At 41.5% G+C, this 23,343-nt stretch overlaps 1 protein-coding gene across 1 annotated transcript in view; it reads right to left on the minus strand.

Annotated features, from left to right (window-relative positions):
- Window positions 1-23,343, minus strand: part of KCNH1 (potassium voltage-gated channel subfamily H member 1) — a 187,632-nt gene that overhangs the window by 100,655 nt on the left and 63,634 nt on the right. The gene's annotated exons all lie outside the window — the stretch shown is intronic.

Here is a 23,343-nt window from a genome sequence, read left to right on the forward strand (position 1 = left end):
AAACATGAGAAAGAAAAAAAGACAGTATTTCCTGAGAGAGAGCAGATGAAAACACACAGGACTTGAGAAGATCCGCCTGCCGAAGACCAAGACAGAACAGCAGGCTGGTGGAAGTCTCAATGGTCATGTTTTGATGGCTTGCAGAGGCTGGGGCTGAGGCTCTGCCAGCCAATCCAGGCCTGAATGAAAGGGAAGGACGGGAAGCTCAAGGGGAGCTTTCCTATGTTGTGAATCAGGTCAGTGATAAGTGAGAGGCTGGCTGTAGAGGGAGAGGAACAGTCAGACGGCAGATGAGCCGATAACCATCAGTAAGTGCTCCGGCTTACTGAGGAAGTTCTTCCTCTTCATCATTTCCTGTCTCCCAAAACAGGCACCAAATTGTCAGTACCTCTTCCACTGGAGATAAAAATAAATAATTGAGAAGTCGTATTTATAAAAAATAAGAGAATATTTTGCCTTATCTAAATACCCCTTTTTGCTGTTTATTTCCTCCCTCACCCCCTCTTTAAAAAAAAAAAAAATTTCCTCATCCCATTCATTCCTTTGAGAATGACACTATTTATTCAGGTCAGTGTTATAGGTAGATATCCTTAAGCCAACTAAGATGTTTTAGGGTTTTACAACCAACAAAAAACCTTTGATAATGTGCAAGAGAAACTTACAGGACTGTCTTTTCCCTGATCAGAGAGATGCGATTTAAATTTAGACTTGCTCAAGGCCTTTACACTGCTGATTCTCTACAGAATTCCTTCCTGACGCTGTATGACTTCTTTTCTTTTTATGAGTTCCTGTAGAGACCAGCTCTCTCTTTTCCAACTACCCCTCTGTACAGACCGGTATAAAAATATACATAAAAATGTGCAAGCTCAGTTTAAAAAGAAGTGGAGAGTATGAATAGGAATCTAGTGACCAGAAAGGTATAGATTATTTCTCTATTTAACCTTAACTTGTGCCTGAGCTAAACCGTACTGGGAAGTCTGATGCAATGAGTACTGAAGAATGAAGAAATCCTTTAAAAAACAGATTTACTATAAATACTCCTTAATCCATGAGTATTTTATATTTGGACAGCATTACCTTTCCCTAAATATGTCCTGTTTTGCTCTCTGTTATGCAGATGCAAACACAACCCTACAATATTGCTACCTTAGGCCCTACTTACATGGACTTTCACCAGGTTCCCTAAGAGAAACCAAACCCAGGGCCTCCAAAACTGCGAAGTCCCACTGGCAGGACACTGCAGCAGCACAAGGCATCCACAAACATCGTTTATTCTGCCAGCCAGTATAACGCTGAAAATAGGTGACAGATTAGGAACCGGGTCACAAGCAAATTCTTATCTGTAGATTTCTGGGCAACCATACTTGTGCGCATAAAACTCTCTCTTCCTCTCTGGCAAACAGTGAGACCTGCTGGTTCAGTATCTTGGGACGTATAGCTCTATGCCAGCAAAGGTAAAATGGAGTCCCCACTCTGTCCCATTACTGTCCAGCTACATGAAGCCTAAAGAAAAACCAGAAATTTGGTTCTTCATTTTGATTATTATGAGGCGAGCAGTCCTAGAGCAATTTCCACTGCAAATTGCAGTTACTATGCCCCAGTATGACAATTATCTTGGCAAGAAAAATTATTCCTGCCTACATTAATTTTTTATTTAAAAAAAAAAATCCCCAAACTTACAATCCTTAATTTATCATTAGCTAACCACTTTATTACTATTAAAGACATATTAAAGCCAAGGATCTTTGCAGCCTAATATTGGGTAGATACTTTAGCATATTAAACATTGACCTCTTCTGCATAGAAATAGCTGTGTGCCTTTCCTTCTTTTCAAAGGAATAATGAAGTGAACCCACTGCAGTACACTGGAGCCCCAGAAGGATTTCATAAACACACGCTCTACTACAGGAAGAAAGTTGGGCAACTTATGACAGAGCAAAATCTCCAAATCCATGTTTGAAGACTGATTGAACACAGACATTAGACCACTGCCTTTTAACAGCAACAGTGCAGGTCATATGCCGACATCCAAAGGTCCGTGGAGCCCTTGGCCAGAGCTTGTGGTGTTGCCCTACTGACTCTATAGAATCTATCAACTCCTTAGCGGTCCTATGTGCAGGGGACACAGGAATTAAGGAAAAGTATTTTAAGGGATGTAGGAGGGTGGGAGGGGGAAATGTCCTTGTGTGGGATGGATTCGACTCAAGCAAAGCCACAAGTGCACCATGCAGAAAGGTCACAAATTAATATGACCCCAAGAGCTTCCTTGGATGCATCAGCTGGATGGAGGCTGTGCGGTGATTTTTTAGGAACTGTGTCCAGGAATAAGCCTGTAGCAACCATGCCTACACAACAACCAAGGAGAAAATTTCTTCTGCAGAACAAGCAATAGCCTGTTCTAACACTGCATACAAAGCTGCAGCACGTCAAGCAGACAGCAAACACCTGCGCTCCATGAATGTCAAGATCCCTCTGAAAAGATAGAGCCCCCCCCCGACATTAATATTCTTTTCTGACAATAGATAAAGAAAAAACACATTGTCCCCAACAATGTGGCTACCCATTTACAATGCAGTCTGTGTCACCCCATTTAAGCCAGTGTTTAAATAACGTCAAAGACAAAAGCATAGTAATTTCAATAGCCAATTATCCACATAAGTGAATCATGAAGGTCAGACACAGGTTGGAAAGGTCACCAAATCATCTGCTACTTTTAATGATGTAGCAAATAAGAATAGAGAAATAAATAAAAGTCAGTGTGGGTCTCAGCTACCACAGTAAAAGATCTGGGATCTGATTTTAGAATTATAAGAGGAAGAATTTCTATCTGTAAGAATGAGAGGTTTGCAATTACCCCAATTACAGATGTAAGTGCTGCATGCGGTTCCTGAGATGAATCATCAGATTGATGATGTTTTGTTCAAAATGCACTCATCCAAAACCCTTGCATACAAAATATGTGCATAAGAACTACACAGCAACAAGTGAGACCAACATCAACTAGCGAACAACCTCTTACATCTTGCCCCCAAGACTTGCAGTGCCTTCTGAAACTGAACTGCTTTCATTTTCACTTTCTGGAAAGCTGATCCAGAAAGTCTGTCTGTCTGCATATAAGTTCCACTTAACAATTAAAAAACCAAAACAAACCCCTTGTACATACTTAAGGAGTAGCCTGTGCTAACCTAAGTACTATTCAAAGAGCAAGCACCTGGATTTACAAATAGTAGATGATTTAAATGTATAACTGCACTTTCGTTTCACTAACAAGTTCCTAGTTTACAAAAAATTATTGAGTTCATAAATGGGTGAGAGAAAGTACAGCCTTGAAAACCTGTTGCACTATATCACTTCTCACTGAAGACGAAACATAACCATAAATTAACCAGAAAAACTGCATGCCTCAAAGGCATTTTTCAGATAACATGTTGTGAGGTCACACAAAATTAACATTGATCAGATAAAAAGAAAAGCAGAAATTAATAATTGTATGGATTATAACATAATTATATGAGAAAAACACATTGTTTTTAAATGTGCAATTAGAACAATGTAAGAGCTTATAATTGCCTGAGATTAGGGGTCTTGATTAGTGGTAATTATGCCTCCTTATGGGTAGAGAGCATGCAGTTAAAAGAAAAATGCTGAACTGTTAATTACAGTCTGCAAGCAAATACCAAACTGAACAGGTATCTATCAACAAATTGTTTACAGCACTAATTTTGATAGAATTGTTATTTGTAGTCTTGCAACTTGAAACCAAAGCATCTAAAGTAAGATTTACTTACCGAGTATCTATATAAGCTTCTAGAATAGTACAGGATTTAAATAGGTTGCCCCATTTTCTATCAAGAGAGATGCAGAGCCCCTTAATTTGCTACTTCTTAGGAAGCTTTGTGTATTATAAAGTTTCCTATTTGTAATCTTTTATCTACCTTTTATTTTTTATTAATGCAATGTATGGAGATATCATTTCATTTAGCTAGTAAAGAATAAATGTAAACAACTTAGCCGTAATCTAATAGGTCACAATATATTTACATAACATTTTCACATGGTATAAAACAAATTACAATTGCCACTATCTTCTTAGCATGTACATCAATTCCTGAACTTCACAACTTGGGGAAAAAGACATTTTTTGAAGTGAAAGTAAATTCCCAGAGGAGCTCTCCCCCATGCTGTTCCAGTGACTGTTAGATCCCGCTCTTCCCATGGCTCTCTATTCTCCCAGACCGAACTGATACGCTGCTCCACCTCCCTCCTTTTTCACTCCACCGGCTTGTAATTTGCACCTCAGCTTAGGTACCCCACAAGCAAAAGCACGGCACTAGCAATGGCAAAGATCAAAGAACTGGCACACTACTATCAATTGAGCAAGTCTGAAAATCAATGCAATGGCAAAGAGCAAAGCAGAAAGCCCGCATAGGCCATGAGGGACATGAGCATCAAGCTATGTGGCAGAACCACTTGATTTCTAGGATGAAATATGAGAGACCACAGGCAAATTTTATTAAACTCTTAGACAAATCCTACTGCAAATCTTTTCACACTCATCATCACATTTGCTGAAATCACCCTGCTGATGACAAATGGGATATAGGAGGACCACACTGGGCTCCAGCCACGACGGAAATGTCTCCCCTGCAGAAAGATAGGCCACCGATGAGGGCACAGTTGATAAGGGTTAAACAACAGAGCATCAGAGGCGTGATTTTTTTTTCCTCTTCCATCACCAAAAAAACAAGAACTGCAATGAAATGAAATTCAGAGACATAAACAAGGGAACAGCTGCTCTAAGAAGCCACTTAAGCAACTACCAAGGACTAGAGCAGTAGAAACATCTGTGCACCTTAAAATAGGCTGTCTGCAGCGTGTAAGGGCAGAAAGGGAAGAGTTAAGAACAGCTATGGAACAAACACCACAAACAGCTCCCACTGCTTCTCTCCTCACACCCTTTCCTAACTCTACAAAATAAAAGCAGACTGCTACTACAGCAGCACAGACCCACAGGCGAATAACCTGTTATCTCAGGGACTTGAAACCACTTACATTTTGCCAGTTTAAGGCTTAATATGGAAGAAGAGAGGTAAGTGTTGGTAAAACACCAAACCTTCCAAAGATGCTGAACTCCAGCATCCCTAAGGATGCCTCAAAACAGTTTTTTTTATTTTTATTTGATCTGGTAGCACCCACACAGCTGGTAGCAGCAATCACAGGTGTTTTGGCTCACAAGAATTTCACAAGCCTGGGCATCGTGGGCAGCACAAATCTCTAACAGGTTTTGCTTTTGCCTTCAGCATGTTTGGGCCGAGATAAACAGCAGGGGAAAACACACAGACCAAAACTGATCAGAGGAGCGATCAGAGCCAAAATGAATAAAAGCCAATAGAACAAACTTCAGCATCAGCCCTGCAAGAAAGCTCTCCAACACAAACAGCTCTCTGTAAACTCACAGTGAAGGGCCAATACCAGTTTGCACTCTGTGAAAGGCTGCATCTTGGATCCAAGAGCCTGCTTATGGATGAAGGGCCCCCTGGCAATCCGTACAAAGGAAGGGTGGCCGCTGCCTCCAGGGCCAAGGTTCCTACCTCTGTACAGCAGCGCCTGACTAAATTAACACAATCCCACTAATTTACACTGCAAAGTCTGGATTTTGGCAAATTAAGAAGTGTCCAAACACGTAAAATGGCAAGAATCCTGATTCACAAAACTCATCATTCGTTTGTTTTGACAGCTACAGTGTAGTATTATATTTACACCGAAAGGCGCTAACAGTCATCCAGAGGGGGATTTAATGACAGCCACAGACTCCATTGCAGCCAATATGCTTGCAGAAAAGCAGATTACTAAAGAAATCAGATGCACAAGAATCAGAACTAGGCTACGAGGACTTGGATGTGTTCTTGGTTGCAAAATTAAGGAGTAAGAGTCTGGTCTTACATCACATTTGTGCTGTAAAGGGAAGCCAACAGAAGATGACACAAGCATGGCACCGAAAGGCATTAAAGAGAAGAGCATCCTGGACACAGAGAGACTTCAAGCTGGTAGACTTTGAAATCCCTAACCATGAGCTTCTCTCACCTTCAGGAAAACAGGGCTGCATGTTCTTTTTCTATAAACAAACAGCAGTTGCAGACCAACACGTTCACCTGTCTCTTCTCACTTAAATTATCTGAAGGCATCAATATTTCTGCAAGGCCCTGTACTTCCACTGACTGGGTTAGTCCCAATGGGACTAACATTTTACATCCAAAGGTGCATCATAAACCAGATATGAAGATACATGTTCTGCCTGAACTTACAGGTAAATTCTTAAACCTGCCAGATAGTCGTGACTAACTGAAAACACAGTAATGCCTAGTAATTAATTGAAATTAGGGCCTTAGCCCTTGATACCAAAAAGACTTTCAAAGAACCACTACAGTTGAATCAATGAGTCCACAGAAAGCTCCTTGCAGAATCAAATTTTATTTCAGTCAAAATACAACAATATGGGATAGCATAGCAACAGGCAAGAAGATTTGCAAGGAGAAACGTCAGCATGATTACTCAGAGGTAAGACTAGAGAAAAAGGAAGACAATTCCACAGAAATGGCACTTTCCAGTTACCTCTCCATGTTTTATCCCCCTCAAGATAGGTTCATCTCTGATAAGGCAAGACAGAATGGCCAGGAAATGTACAGACTTTCACAACCAGTTAAAACAACTACAATTCCTGTAAAGAACAAGATATTTATCAGAACATCTTCAGGAGGGTCATAAAGGGTTTTAAATGTGGAGCAGGGTCCTGATGATGCTCTATGTTTTAAGCATGTGTACTTCAGTGAATGCTAAGCCTTGCTCTAGACCAAGCCAATTTGATTATCAAGAGGAAACTAACTGTACAAACGGATTACAGCTGCAAAAACCATCTGTATTCCAAACATATGAGGCCAGACTCACCAGTGGGACACTTTTGTCAACAAGAGATGACTTCAACTCAATGTATTCACTAGCAGGTTTTACCATGATGAGAATTATTAAAATGGCAAAATCTGATTAAATCCTCTGCAATTTGCCAGGACCCTATTTTACTGTTTTGTAGAATTTTATGGACAATAAAATTTAAATTGTCTAGAAAATTGAAATGGATTTCCATTTCATTTCCCAGCACTAATGAACAGATCACCATTTAAATGACGACTGAGCCATTTAAGGGTATCATTTTTCTTCTACAATTTATACAGGATAATGCATGGCCATTTTCAATTACTTAGTTAAAATTAAATCTCCAGATACTGCTTCTAGGTTTTTACTGACTTGCACCAATATGAAGGCTTTTGCTTTGAAAGCTCTTTTTTATCTACCCTCAACTTATCTGAAACGGTTACCCCCACTTAGAAGCAAACTCTCATTTTTCTAAAAATCTATTACTGAAATAGAGCTACACATAAAAAACAGTTAGGAAAAGATTAAAGGAAGGAGAGAGTAAAAAGGAAAAGTTGTTCTCTTTTCATGTGAAACTGCTTACATACGTAGTTTTTATGGTTCCTCTGTTTACCCTATTTCCTCTACGATTTGTATGATGTTTTCCACAAAGCCTTGCAGGAGGAAAATCTACAGAGGCTCAAGCAGATCATCTTCTATCCAAACTTTCTGGCCCTTTTCCTACAATGCTGCCGCACGTTCTGCTGGGCTTTGTAATGCTGGCTCAGGCCCATTCCTGTTGGCAACTCCTGATTTTGCAGTAACCTACCTGTGGCCTTTGAGAGTTCAGAACTAGATCTGAATTTTGCACACCAAAGCCATCATCTAGCACTTATGCATAGTGAATTCTGGACTGCACTTCTCTCCATCATTGATGCAACACAGGAGTTTGATGGCTAAAGTCCCTTGCTGACAACTGCCCAAACAGCATTCTCCACTGTGATTCCTTTCGGTCATTGCTCCAGATCTCATTTAATTAAGGTATCTTACATTCGAGTGAGATATTTAGAGTAATCCTTTGTTCCCAATGATAAATAGATTCAGGTAGATTCCCTCTACTCCCACCAGAGCGCCCATGTGAGAATTTGGTAGCTGGCTGCATTTCTTGCTGAGTATGTTCAGATCTGAATCCACCGGTAAGACCTCAGAGAGGAATGACCCAAGGCCTCCCCTGAGGCTGCAGTGATCTCACTTCTCATTAAGCTTAAAACCTCAACTCAGCTATGCACTTAAATGTAGGCTTTAAACACTGCTCCACAGGTTTGAGCATGTATGCCTGTGATTAAAGTTCAGGACACAGTTAGGAGAAATACTGAGACAAAGCAGCTCTCTTCGACCACTAACTTTCATCCACTGACTTACAAAAGGTTTTGCTGTCCATGTAGCAAGTACATCACAGTCTTTTTTTAGGCTTTGCCTTCTCTGAGAACAAAAGAAAAGAGAAAATTTTAATGCCTATAAATTATCCCAATATAAAAGCAGAGTGGGAGGAAGGTACTATGGTTTCATTGTGAAGTGAACCAGAGGTGGGTGGTAGAGTGCTGGCCTCACCCAGCCAGCTGATGTAAAAATTGGACATCCTTTGTCCCACAGATTCCAGAAAGAAGTAACTTCTCCAGATTAACTGCATTGTCCCCCAAACAAAAACTAGTTAAACAAAACCCTCAAAACAACAGAAAGTGTGTAATTGAGACGAGGCCTGGGTCTTCTGTAGCTTACCTGGCTTACACTCACTAGCACCCTTCAAGCTGACTTTGCTCCAAGCAAAGTCACACCGCAAAACAACCAGTTGTCTATACATTGGCTGCACAGAGAGGTTGTGTTAATCACTGAAGAGCTGTCAAGCCTGTTCAGTTGACAGGCCAGCCAGATAGAGTTAAGAGCACGTCTGCACCTGACAGGATGAATGGATACCTAAGTTAAGGACAACAATTAATTCTCAGTTCAGATCAATTTTGCTGCGAAAGTAAGCCCCTAAAGCTATTGCGCTTAACTGGACTGTGCTGTACCTGACTGCTTTGCTTCCCCGCAGCTCAGGCTCTGAAGCTTCTGATGCAATAAGCTTGGTAAGCCAGGCTCCCGGAGTGGTGTTACTTCAGTAACCACAGCGAGACTGCAAGATGCTCTTCAGCTGACACTGAGTGACCTGCCGATCCCCTCTTGCACGTGCACATCCTTTACTTCTGGGTGCAACAAGTACAAACAGGTTATGTGACTGTATTCTATACAGGACTTTCAAACACTTCCCAAACAAACGTAAAGACAAACTGGTCCAAAAGTTTCCCTCTTCTGGTGTCATTAAATAGGCACAAATATTTAATGGTGTTTATAACACAAATAAGAATACTGAAGTTTTAAATTATGTTGAGTAAGCCAATGAGGTCTGGGATAAAGACAACATTCACAGATGAAGACTAATTTGAAGTGGTTAAAGAATAATTGTCACTGGGATGACTAGGTCTGAGTCATGCTCCTCCCACACACTAATCACAGATGTGCTTGCAGACCAAAATCAATAGGTACACACAGTAGGTACAGGAATGTGAAATGGGAAAAACTCAGAGACAGTTGCTTCTCTAGGCGGCCTGCTCTACTGACGAATGAAATGACAGGTTAGTGAAGACACATATGGCTTATGAAAAAATAACTGAAGCAACTGTTTGTGTTTTTAATGAGAAACCACGGATGACTGCATGTGAGAAAAATACTTTTCTCTGGAGTGGCGAAGAGGGTTATAGCCTAACTTTCAGAAATGGGTGATCATTGCTGTTCCTATGGCTCCAGTCTTGAAGATGCTTGTCTTCCAGGTTGACTCCGCTGTTTTATTAGAACTCAGCAGGACTAAAAGCAGTAAAGGTAAGCATGCATACAGCTGGGAGTTCCAACCTAACTTCTAAAAAAAATAGATCATTATATTCAGGGGTAGATGTTATTGCAGAAGAGATACTGCCTAATTTCTTTTTAAAGTAAACATTACATAGAAATCATCTGACATCTAAAAAATGTCAGGTAGCTGTGTTTTGTGCTTTGGTGAGTTTGTTAGCAAGCCAGCAGAAAATGCAAATATATTTGCACATATACAAACTTACACAGTCAGAAGTAGTGGTGTAGTAATATCCCATTGGGACCCTTTTAGACAACTATACTGCTTGTGCAGTGCCTGAACCAGTGAGGCACACAAGAATGGCATTTGCAGATGCTAATAAGCTGAAGCTGGCCAACAGAAAGTACAGAGGACTCTCAAAGGTAATGAAATATCTTTGTCATAATTTGCAGCTACAAACCTCATCCAGTAGTTAGGCATACAAAGCTTTTCCTTGCTTAGGGAAGAATGATTTAGGGAAGACTGCAACTATACTCCCCTGCAACCAACATACATCTGGGATACAACAGGCCCGTGTTTCAAATCTCTGTGCAGGAGTAGAGACCTGAACTCAGGTCTCCCATTTTCCTGTAGAGTTCCTTCACTTTGAGGTGAGAGAAAGAAAAAGGAGAAGAAAAGAGTTTTTACTGTTCCGGTCTCCATAAATACAGCAGGGATATGAACCAAACATTTCCACATCCTTGGAGCCTTTTAACCATGAAGTAATTGATTAGAATGGGACAGGCACATATCTCTGGCCATAAACACGGACCTCTCTGCTCTCACCTCTCCACAGAGTAACGCATTTTCTAGCGGGCATGCTCCAGGAAGCTTTACTTGGCCAGCCCCAGCAGGTGGAGAACACCTACTATCCTAGCACTCCCAAAAGCTCCTAGGAAAAAGGTAATTTCTAAGATTGGTTTAAGTGGTTTCACATGTGTGCATCAACAAAGTCTTAGGAACCACAGGGCTATAAGGTGGCTGTAGCAATTGGTAAAATTAGCCAGAATCTCAGTTTAAGTTAGCCCTAGCACATCATCAGGAGTCAAACCTCAGAGTAAACTGTTCATCACTGTGATACAGGACAGATACTATGAGAACAATAGCTCCTCCTGAACTTAAATCCTGATCTTTGGATTCCAAAACAAAAAGTCCTGACAGTTCAGATCCCTACTCTCTGCTGACACAACACTGGATCTAGCCTAATCCTGCAGCAGTCCCAAGGCAGCCATTAAGGAAGCATTCCCTGATATTTCTTGCAGATCACGGGTAACTTTCAGAACATCAGAGGACTTCCAGGACAGGAGTTGTTGCAGTTATCACAAGTCTTTCCCTTGTTTAAGCACTGAAGAACTTGCCTTCTGTAATTCTCTGCCACATGCAGTATCACCGAAGTAGCATCTACCAGATCATCTTAAATTCTTCCTTCCCACTGATGGAGACAACAAGAAGATCTTACAGCTCATACAGTAATTGGAGACTAACAGTAGGAGTTGGGCAAACAGTTGTGGTGAGTATATTCTATGACATTTACAGGCATTGAAGTTATCAAATTATAAAGAAGTAAAAATGCAGGAACTCATTTTAGCACTTAATAAATTGTGGTAATAACCTGCATGCTCATCTTCTAAAAGCTATGTGAAGTGAAGAACCGTTTGTAAGCTGTGTGTGCTACCATGAATATTCATTTGCTGGTCTTGGGAACAAGGCAAGGGTAGAATGCTTTTCAGCAGCTCAAATTTTTGATATTATATAGCTGCTACTGGATGACAGATATTAATGATTCTTGACAGAATACTTATCTTTGATCTGTTGCTGTAATCAATCAGCACATGAGCACCGGCCTATTAAAATATTTTTCTGTCAAGCTCACTTGACATGCTTTGAATGGTACACAGCCTCAGTGTTGGTTTGGTTTTTTTTTTTAGGTTTTTGGTTTGTTGTTTTGTTGGGGTTTTTTTTAAAAATAAGAGAGTCTACCTGCAAACCACACAGGTAGATTTTTTGGAGAAGTGTCTCTTGAAGCTAATATAATTCCTAAATGATCATTCCTAAATATCATTCCTGATGTTGAGCATTCAGGATCTGGTCACCATGGTTTCAGCTCCCTCTAACAAATGTCCCTCTGATGGATAACCATTTATCCTGCCTTTCTCCATCTACCCCAGATGTACATACATACTCTTCTTTAAACCATTTCCCCTGCCAAATTCTTGTCATCTACCTAGCCCAAAATTACTCTTCATGCTTCCTTACTCTTCATGCTTCCTTCCAGAAGTTCTGCCCTCCTCTTTTCTCTCACCTCTTCCAATTTTCTATTCAATACTCTGTCTTCCTCCAGCCTTTCAGAAACCTGTCATGGGAGCAGTGATTTAGCAGTCTCTCTGCATCACAGAGCCTGCAAAATCTAAATCAACAGCTTAGCAGACCCATCAAAGAGGCTGCCAGACCTTCTTGGCCTCAATAGAGAAGCCTAATGACTAGGAGGGAATCAAAGTTAAATTAGATGGTCAAGAGAACAGGGAGTCTTCACAGGTTGGAGGAGGGGAAGAAAGGGGGGGACAGGGATGCAAGCCTAAGTAAGTAAGAGCAGGGTGGAGGAGCAGAAAAGGAACGTAGGTGAAGTTAGGAACGTGTAACACAAAGCACCAGAAGATAGCTGAACTGGTGAAAAATACAGAGAGGTTTAAACATCCAGTTTTCTGGACAGGCTTGCCTTTACTGATACCAATACCCTCGAAGTCAAAAAGACACACTTCAGTAGCCCTGCAGAAGGAGGGAATAGCTACACAGTGGTATGGTATGTACAGAGCACAGTAAAAGACATTCTGTACTAGCAAGATGCAAAGAGTTAGAGAGGCAAGGCAGGCAAAGCAGACACACAGAGCAGTTTGCAAAAGGTCACACGGGAGGGTGTGACAGAGCTGGGAACTCAGCCCAAATCTGCCAACTCAGGTCCTCTCCCCTATGCACTAGCCCCCACTGGCTCCCGCACTCTATTTGAGATGTTTTTCAGCACTGATGAGATAAGGAGTAGGTTTCTTTTCATCTTTTGCTTTGCCCTTTGCCTATCAGCTTATTTCCTTTGCAGGCCATAACACCCATTTTCTGTGTCCAGAACCTTCTGTGGCTTCTAGAGGCTAACAAGCACCAATTCTCTCTAAACGTTTGGTAACCAGCTCCCAGGAGAAAACAGGAACACTGTCTCTGGGTGAATCTCCATTTCTCCAGGAAAAAGAAATCGTACCAAAAGCCAGCTTAATGAAGAAACTGCTTGAGTTAGGACGACATTCACTAAGATCAATAAGTGAAATGCAGCAGTAGTAGGCTGAGCTGTGGCTAACAAGCATCCCTAAAAGCTTTGTTTGAAGAGTGTGTCAGCATCATGACTGCAATGCAAGACACTTTAGACTGTGCAAGTCAGACTAGAGAAACACAGCGCCTGTAATAACAAATAGTACAGTGAGAATGTTGTCTTTGCTAGAAGCTAATGAAAATAAATTGCTCATTTTTTTATATCTTAAAGCAAATACTCTGTAATTTTTATTTACTTTTTTCCATTTTTTTCAATGCTGAAAGCTCAGGCAGTAAGTCAGAAAGACGAAAGAATAAACACTTTAGAACAAGCCAAGAGAACTAGACAACAAATCCAGAGAGATTATCGCAGAGGGCACTAAAGAAAACAAAAATGTTGGGTCCTAACAGTATCCTTCATACAAAGCCTAAGTAAACAGATTGTCACAAGCAGGGTGCGAAAGGGAGAGATAAAGTCCTTTGTGCTACTCTGCAGGCTGGCAGAAAAGAACTTCAAGAACTTCTGCACAGCCACAAGTCTCTTAACAGCATTTTCACTTGCCCAAGTTCTCCACATCACTGTGCCATTAGGGACAGCATCCATCCGTCTAGAGATCACTGCTCCGCAGTTGGAAGAAGAGGAGATATTGGTTCTTCTGAGCACGCTGCCAATATCTTGAACCTTTCTTCCTCCCCAGCTGTGTGGATCTATCTTGCTAGGAGCCTTTCCTATTTGACATCATTTTTCTACCACTGACAAAGCAGAGATGTGAAATCCCAAATAGTTCTAAATGCTACCCCATTCCATGCTTCATATCAGTGTGGTCTGAGAAGGGCACAGGAAAGAGGGAAATTGCTCAGTAAACCATTTTTTACTTGAATGTGTTTTCATGTTCCTAATCCAAGTGCAGGAGGGAGAAAACACGTATGTGTATCACAGAGAAAGCAGAAGATTCTTAAAGGAAGTCTTTTTTACTTCACCCCACACATCAAGAATATGTTTCCCCTTCCAGATGATGACCACTGCGATCTAAAAATCTCCAGCAGTTAATGCCCAGTCCTGACTCCCTCTGCTGGTACTTGCATAGAGTCTCCTCAGCCTCAGAAAAGGAGCAATATCCTTTAGCGTTTCCAACAGCAGTATGATAGTGAGAATGTGCTGTCACAGCAGTTTCATGCACATTTATAAATATTTTGTGAAGTGTTCGAAAAAATACTTTGGAATGTTGGAGTGTTCATTATCAGGGTTTTTTTTCCTTCCTGTATTATACTACCCTTGTATTGTCTGATAGACTCATGCTTCCAGCTAGACTAAGGTTGGAACAGAATTAAGTTGCAATGAATATAAAACCTTTACTTGCCTTAATCCATGGTTTCATACTCCACAGAAAATGGACAACTGCTAATGAAAGTCTTTTTTAAAAAAAAACCACACTTCATCAACATTAAAATAAGAGTGAAAGCACAGAGAAAGCTTGAAATACTAGAAGTTGCAAGCTGGAAGTGTGGGAGCTCATTAAAAAAGCACCGCACAAGAATGCTCAAGGCAAATGCCATTCAAACTTTTTTTACTCTGAAGTTATTTAATCGTCACAGCAATCACAAGGGATAAGGCAATGTATAAAGGAATTGGCTTCTGTAGGCTTGCTGCTGTTCAGTCTTCTGGAAAGGTATTCACTGTAAAAGTGCCATCAATTTAAAATGCTTCTCAGTTCTGAAAAGCAATCTTTCTAACCTGAGGCTTGATACTTCAAGCTGCAGAGCACTCTCAGCTGAAACAAGCCAAATGACATGGGGCTTCTGAGTGCCCCAAAAGAGACCAGAACCCCAAAATAGGTGCAAACTGAAGTGGTCAGCAAGTAGAAATACTTGTTTTATACACACGCACAAAAGCTAAATTTCTCCTTTTTTTTTGTGTCACCAATTCCAATAATCCACCATTAAGAAAACATAGTTCCTCCATTAGTTCTTTCTGCTCATTCCCTGAGCGTTAAAAGCTAAGCTAGTGGTGCAGCACCAGGAAAGTCTACATTTCCATATAATATACATTTGCACGGAACTGCCCACTTAACTTTTTCACTTCATTTACAGTCACTTACACTGTTCTGCACAGACTGGATGAAAACATGCTACAAAATCAGCATGGAAATTTTTATAGGCGTATAAATTATTACAATTGCTACAAGGCTGTGGACAAACCAGTCCTAGGCATGTGCTTAAGTACTCAAATGTAAAAGATCTGAGGTATTCTGAAAAAGGTGTAGCAGCATCAATGTTGCCACAGGACTCACTCCACCAGAGTTACAGTCTTTTCTTGCTAAAGTAACCATTTCTTCATTGCTTTCTGGCAGCTAACAGTCCATACAGAAGACCTACATTTCTCCTTGCTTTCAGGAAAGCCACAATCTGGCCCAGCCTTCACAGCTGTATGATCAATGAATTACTGTGAGGGGACACAACTGCGGTTGGATTACAGGTGCTCGGCTGAACTGAACCTAGCTACCATCTCTGATGTTCAGCTTCTAGGCACAAACCTTTAGTATTGGCTTTATGTGCAACACATCTCATTTCTAAAACTAGTACCAGCTTCCCATGTCCACACCTCCTTATCCCTCTCAGGTACTGCCAAAGTACCCCTGAGGAAGGCTACTCAGTTCAAGACGAACTAACGCAAACCACCATGTCATTAAATGATACAATCTATCACCAGGCTCCCATCCCACAGCCCGACAATTGCACTGTGCTTGAATTGCTGTTATCTGGTCTAAAAAGTCAGTCCAAAGGCTGGAGCTTTCACACGGACAAACAACTAGACAACACGATGAGTAGGGAAAGAAAGGAGTTTCTTCACTGACCAAGACCTCCCTCCCTCCAAGAGCATCAGCCAGGCACCCTTTGGCTGACAAACACGGAACCACTACATTGACTCTTCTGCAATGAGAATTAACAGCCTCTGTAATATCTCTGTACAGAAGATAAAGAAGAAGCAACCAGAACTGAAGAGTGCAAGATTTAATCAGTGAGTCTCTGCCATTAGCTACTTCCAAGAAGTCAAGGATGCTACATTTCTTTTCTATCTGAAATAAATTTTAAAAGTGCTTTCCACTGAAAATCCACATCCTTACTGATTTGCACCAGACCTCTGCAGACTTTCTAAACAGCAGAAACGCCAAAATTCACTGCTCATTTCAATATGGCTACCAAAGATGGGAATATCTCATAAAGCCCAAAATGAGCACCTTCACTTTCCTATCATGCTATGCCACTGCTGGTTCTGCCAAAGCTGACGATGGAGTTTATTATGGCTCCGTTCCCAAATCCTGCCCCTTTACAAGTCAACAGCTCTCCAAAACAAGCTGTGATGCAAAACAGCTAATTGTACTGAAAAAAAAAAATGCTACAGCAGCAAAGCAAGACTTAGTTTTTCTCTCAGGGTCTGTGCATCCAGCAGAGCATCTATAAGCATAACACAAAGTGCACACATACACCAAAAGGCAAACTGGTGTAAACTAGTACAAAAAGGCTCTCTCCCACCATCCTAGAGAAGAGTCATACCTTCAAGAGCTTCCAAAGAACAACAGTACAGAGGTTGATCAATAGCATTTAAAGTTTGACAATAGGGTTTGAGAAAGTTTAAGATTAAAGGGGAAAAAGTCAGTGCGCTGTTGGTGACAGTAGCACGCACTCACCACTCAACTCTGCCAACCCAAAACAGCAGGTTTCAGAATGATCCCAACTGAGGGGGACCCTGAAGGCAAATGATTAAACAGCTGCTGTCCGAGACAAGAGTTTAATTAATGTAATCAAACCCATAATTAGGTTAATTGCACCATGCAGACATCACTAATTAACTCACAATTTGCCAGTCCCATGTATCTAAAAATCAGTGCCTGAAACGAAGCACACACAGCACTCTCTGGTATCACAGTGGGCTAGAGAGGAACACAGCAGAAGAGAATTCACTCCCCAAAAGAAGAGACAACGGAGGATGCTTTTAAGGATCTCGGCAAACAAAATAGCGCAAAGAGCTCCAACTTCAGACAATACAAAACACACCAACAAGTCACACTTGGCTGACAAACAGACATGCTAACAAACACCTGTGCATAGCAACACAGCTTGGGCGAGGTCTAGCACAGAACTGACTGTGCAGAAAACCATGTCTGTGCTCTTTAAGTCAAGCTTACAAAGAGACAGGTACCAAAGATCAGCTTCGCTAACCCAGTAGGTACATATCGTCCAGTATTTAAAAGTGCACTCTGTCCCTCACCTACCACCTTTTCCCGGATGCTCCTAAGTTTCACACATGCCCTGGGCTCTGGCAGCACCGTTCCTCTGCCAGATGCTACTGCTGCCGCAGCTGGGTTGCCAGCCCATGCTGCTTCTCCCGGTGGGTGCTTCGCTGTAGCATGCAGATGTGGTCAGCCTGCCAGGCTGGGCTGCAGGCACTGGCAGCTAAAGGGTGCCTATATGTCTTAGCTTGTCCTCAGGGTAGTGGCTTTCAGGAGCTAAACATGCCCATCTTTTCCTGAGTCACACTAAAGTCGGGCATCTCCCTGTCGCTTCCATGATTCATTCTCTTGTGATTCACACAGAGAAGGCAATACATATAATTTTTATGTCTATTCGGCTCTTCCACTGACATTAAACTACGTATATGGCTAGCTCAGTAATTGCATAGTCTTGTGTGTCTTTCAAGGCCAGCATTTTCCAATGGGTCACTATTAAAGGTCCTTACATTGTTGATATCTTTCTTGAAAGAAGGCTCGGGTTTTTTCTAAGAATTCTCCTCTGTAAGTATTCTCTTGCTGACAAATTTCAATTTCCAGCCCTGCTGTTCTTATATATCTGCTCTGAAGATCAAAATCTTGCTTTGTTAAATGGACAAACACCACCCTTGCTCTCAGCAATGGCTGACCTTGATTATCTCAACTTGGAAATTGAAAGATTTAGAAAGTTAGGAACATGAATCGAATGGAAAATAGAAAGAAAAATGTGTAGACAACCGTAATTATAGATGTTGCTACATTTTGTTTCTAATACTATCATGATGGCAGCAGACAGATAATAGCAGTAAAATCAGAAATGGTAGGAAGGCCTCAGAACACAAGTAATAACAACACACATCATCAGCCTGTGGAAGGCACAAAGCCATCAGTAAAAAAGCTCTTTGTTTTGGGGTTGAGTTTTTTTCCCTTTCTAATAGGAAGACATTGGTCCAATCAAGCTGTTTTGAATTGATGATCATAGTTGTTATGCTCTGTTTACTTGTCTGATTGTAATTTTTAAAGTCCACAGTCTGAATTAGAGCATACCCAGTGTATTCACTACACAATGATAAAACACAGAAACAGCACAGGGATCACGCAAGGAATAGAGAGGCACAGTATGGTTTTGTTGTTGCACAGATATCAGCGCTAAGCTTATCAGCCACTACTGGGAGGGTGCAGTCATCTCTCTCACTGGAGAGACTGCATATCTGCAAGTTGCAGCTCCTTCCTGACAGGACCAGAAAAATGAATACCAGCATTGAAAGTGCAGTTGTTTCCACAAATAACTAGGGGGTTTAAGCTGGCAGAATTAGCCTATGCTACTAGGGTCTCTATTAAAGTTTTTCATTCACATTTTAACTTTACAATCCCATCCAGATTTTCTCTATTAAACATCCTGCTTAGGTGTCATTGACATCTAGGTATGTACATCATTAACCTGAAAAAACATATACTCTTACACCCATTCCCTGTCTTCCAAGGTCAGGCTTTTCTGGTGGGTCACCAGTAGTAGATACTTATAATTCTTAAGACCAGGTTCGTTGGTTTTTTTATAGGTGCTAAGCACTCATAGATGTATTTTGTGTCAGATGTATTTTGTGTGTTATGTTAGCAACATAAAGTCAGGTTTGCCATGTACCAAGCGGGGAAAATCAGAAGTTAAAACACAAATTATCAAGCACCCATGAAAATATTGGTCAAAATAACTTGCCAAGGGTTAACAGAAAAATGATGTGACGGCACATGAAATAGGCTCCAATTCTGTCAACAGGCAATTTTTTGTTTGAATATTCAAAATTGACATAATTTGAAAATCTGCCCCAATAACGTTGTATAAGGAAGAGTAAGTGCATTTACAAGCAGAGATTCTGAGTCAACCTCAGAAATCCAACCCTTCGATGAAAGATGTTTTGCCTTCTTTTACTGCAAAAGCACTCGAAACACTGGCAGCTCCTGCAGGGCCAGAGCCTTTGAAACTCCTGCCAGACACTTCAGGAACAGCACCGCTGGAGTCAGCGGAGAAGAAATCTGTGCAAAAGTAAAATCTGATCTTTAGGGTAAACAGGTTTTGTGGATTGTGTGTTGATTATTTGCTTCACTTGGCACATTTATATGCTGCCCTCTCTCTCCTAGAGGACCTGATCATTGAGAACTGGGGCACAGAAGAGCAACTTGCTTTCCCTACCTATCCTAGATGCAGCTCAGCAGAGACTCTGGAGGAAACTTGCTGGTTTTCAGCTATAATTACAGCAAGTGCTCTTTTTTCACTTTAGATGAATCTACAGCCTGTTGAACTGTGAGAAGCAAGCAATCCTGTAGCATTTAAAATGACCTGCAATTAATGGGCATTTCAAACAGCAGGTCGTTTGGGAAAGTAGCCCTGCTTTACAGGAATGCAATTGGTCCACCAGGCAACCGGCGACTGATGGCAAGCTCCTCCAAAACTGTTAAAACAGAAGTACTATCGTGTAGCTATTGAAGGACAAAACTGTCCTGTTAGCAAGAAGTGGGGAATTTGGCTGTGCAGCCTGAGGCAAACGTTACTGCGATTCAATCATTTTGTGCATCGCTGCATAGAAAATGGTACAAAACCAGATACTTTCCTCTTAAAAATATAAAGCAGTACTCTCTGGCAGTATAAGGTTAGAGGCAGCAATTGCAGGAGGAAAGCAATGCCAGCAGCACACATACACGCACAAACATAGCAGCCTCAGATTTAAGTTCTTTCTTTTTCTCCACCCATACTGCCGCCTTCTGGGAAGCAGCTTCTTTCACTGCCCACTTACCCAAGATTAATCGAACTCTTCAGCTATCTGTGGTATTATGTTAAAGCCTGGGCCTACAAACCCCTGCCCCAATCCCTCCCAAGCTCAGTCAGTACACTATGTTTGCATATTGTACGGGGTATCTGGCAATACCCAACAGCAAAAGCTTTCAGGAAACAGCATTTCTCATTCATGTGCAGCCACCAAACATTTTCCCAAATTCCTTCTCCACTGCTCTCCACTTCTGACACTATCTCATATTAAATCTCTGCTGAAGAGAGATCACCGCCATGATGTGGCTTACAGAACAGCTGTAGGAAGGAAATCACATAGCTACTATAAGGACAGTACTTATGTCATCAACACTGCTTTACGCCCATTTGTGTAGACTGTGCAAGGCTAGAAAGTTACTTCTGTTCCTGACCAGTTCTACCACAGGTACTCCCCCAATGCATCAGGAGAGGACAAGCTTCATGGCAGTCTGCTGTCCTTCCCAAGTGAAGGCGAACAGCTTGAGAAGTGTGGCTGCACTCAGGCTCCCTTTTCTTCCCTGCTTTTCTGAATGTCTTAGCAGCCCCAGTATTTCACTGGCCACTGAACTATTGAACTGCGCATTTCACTGTGCTCTGGACCCTTGCAATTGCACCAGAACTCCATGCACTGAACCATTCGTACCTTTCTGCTATAGGGGCCTGCTGCATCATATTTTCCATTTTAACCCAAACTGGTAATGGTTGAGAGCATTTTCTTCGTGTCTGGCTGCCCAGTGATACAACACAGTGGTCCTATAAAACATTAGTCTTTTCTCCAGTCTTCTGTATTATTGAAGTCTGTGTACAAATAAAAGAGAACTCCATCCTGGATCTGAACTACACCTTCATGAAGGGAGATATCTCTTATATTGGCATAATCACGACCAGAATCTCATACACTTTGTACAATACAATAATCAAACCTGACAAAATCAGTACAGTCAACTGGCCATACTTATGTCATGCCCCAGCATGCACTCTTCCTCACATAAATAAGTATCTCGAAGTCCCTTTTCTAGTCTTTGTCTGCTTCAAAGCATCATGCTTCAAACCACGCTCTTTCAGCCGCGAAGACCAAAGAATAGAAATATTGTTCATCTGTTGGACTACAGCTCTGTAATTAGTACGAGGAAACAACCATCTTAAACATGCACCATGCAAGATTCTTTATTTTGGGAAGCAGTCAAAAAAGATGTTTAAGAGTTTGAAAAGGAAAAAGAAGAAACCTTAATTTCAACTTCAGGTTCTATTTCTCTGTCTCAAGGCCTGCTCCCCCTTTTGTCCACCCACACACACCCCAGCGTGAAAGGAAAAGAAACAAGGGAAACTCAGTAGCTACATGCTTCCATCTCACACCTGTCAGTGCATTTACTAACAGATCAACAGGAGCCCAAAAAACAGATGGTCAGCTGTACTGCCCTGAAACGACAACCTTCTGATGCCATCACTGGCAAAGAGGAGCATCCGAGCATCCATCCACTTGCCAGCTTCAAGTCATACCCCAGGAGATGTTTGGCAGCATCATACAGATCTCTGCCTCGGAGGTACTGCTGTTCCCATACTTCTAAACACAAGTGGAGAAGCTTTGATTGATTTGTCTATTGTAGTTTTTACAAGGAGTGTGCTGTGTTCTCTTATACCAGTGAGGGAAAAAACCAAAATCTGACCTACCTGCCTCTCCCCTCTCCTGTTTTTTCCAGAAAGCTCCCCTCATGGTCAGACAGCATATTCCAGTGCCATTCCCAGCCTGTACTGGGGACTCGGCAGGCTCAGATGCCTCTCAGAAACACCTACACCAATTCAGGCAGCGTGGGGAACAAACAGGAGGAGCTAGAAAGACTATGTACAGTCACAGGGAGATGACCTCTCATGGTCATGGAGACATGGTGGGATGGTTCACATAACTGAAGCCCTGCAATGGATGGATACAGGTTCTTCAGGAAGGGCAGGCTGGGAGGGCGAGGAAGGGGACTTGCCCTTTATATGAGAGAGCAGCTGGAAGCATGGAGCTCTGCCTGGGGATGGTGCAGGAGCCAGTCAAGAACTTACAGGTCACGATTAGCAGGTAGACCAACACAGATGCCATTGTAGTGGGTATCTGTAATAACACCTATTTACATTTTAGCAGAACTTCAAGCTCAAGTTAAGATTGATGCCTTTTGAGAGGCAGGTCCCTCCCCGCCTCCCTGCATAAAGTCTAAATACATAAGAAGGACAAAGAAGGGAAAGCAGGTTATGGGAGGTAACACCACAGGTTAACACCTCAGGTACAGGACTCAGCTCCCCTGTGTCACACTACGGGGCACTAGCAACTGGATCTCGATGCCTCTTCCAGACAGCTTCTCACACAGCTTCCTGTCATCACTTAGGTTTACCATATATGAAGGTTCAAAGCAGTATCAGACATTATTTTCTCTGCCTGAGCAGATCAGAACAGCATAATAAGCCAAAAGAGGCACATAGCTAGGTCTTCTCCACCTTTTAGCTGCCCACAGTCAGTGTGGCACCTACACGACACAGTGGTTTGCTCCAAGTGATTCGCCTATTTGGTAATTCCTCTATGATTTTCATAGGAGGTTGCTAACTTTATGTGGAATAATGCTCATTTTCCCCTTCCATGTTCTGTTGCTGTTACCTCATTATTAACCTGCAGCCAACTTATTTGCAAGAAGTGTGAGAAAGCCAGTTCCTGGAAATTTTAGTTTTGGCATACTTAGTTCCTGATAAAATTGATTTTATAATTTTCCCAGTCACGTGAAGAAAGGCTTTTATGAAGAAAGAATAAGAAGAATCAAAAATATTCAAAACAAAAGGCAATTAAAAGTGAATCAAGAAATCAAAGCCTATTTGCATCTTCGCAATACAGGAAATCACCTTAGGAGGTAGAATTCCACTCATTTGCCCTCTGAGTATGAAAGGGGTGAAAGATTTTGAAAAAGGAAAATTAAGATAGGGTTGGTTCAAAATTGGAGCAAGTGTGCTACTTCATATTTTACAGAAGTTGTACTAAAAGTACAAACTATCGATAAGTGATACAACTGTAATAAATAAGCTTACGGTTTTCAGAATTCACTTAATGAACTGCCTAGAAGCTCTGAAACTGTTTAAGGTCTTCATGGACCAGGATAATCAAAAAACCCTAGCTTTAT

This window comes from Calonectris borealis, chromosome 3 (assembly GCF_964195595.1).
Source record: "Calonectris borealis chromosome 3, bCalBor7.hap1.2, whole genome shotgun sequence".
Taxonomy (NCBI): Eukaryota; Metazoa; Chordata; class Aves; order Procellariiformes; family Procellariidae; genus Calonectris; species Calonectris borealis.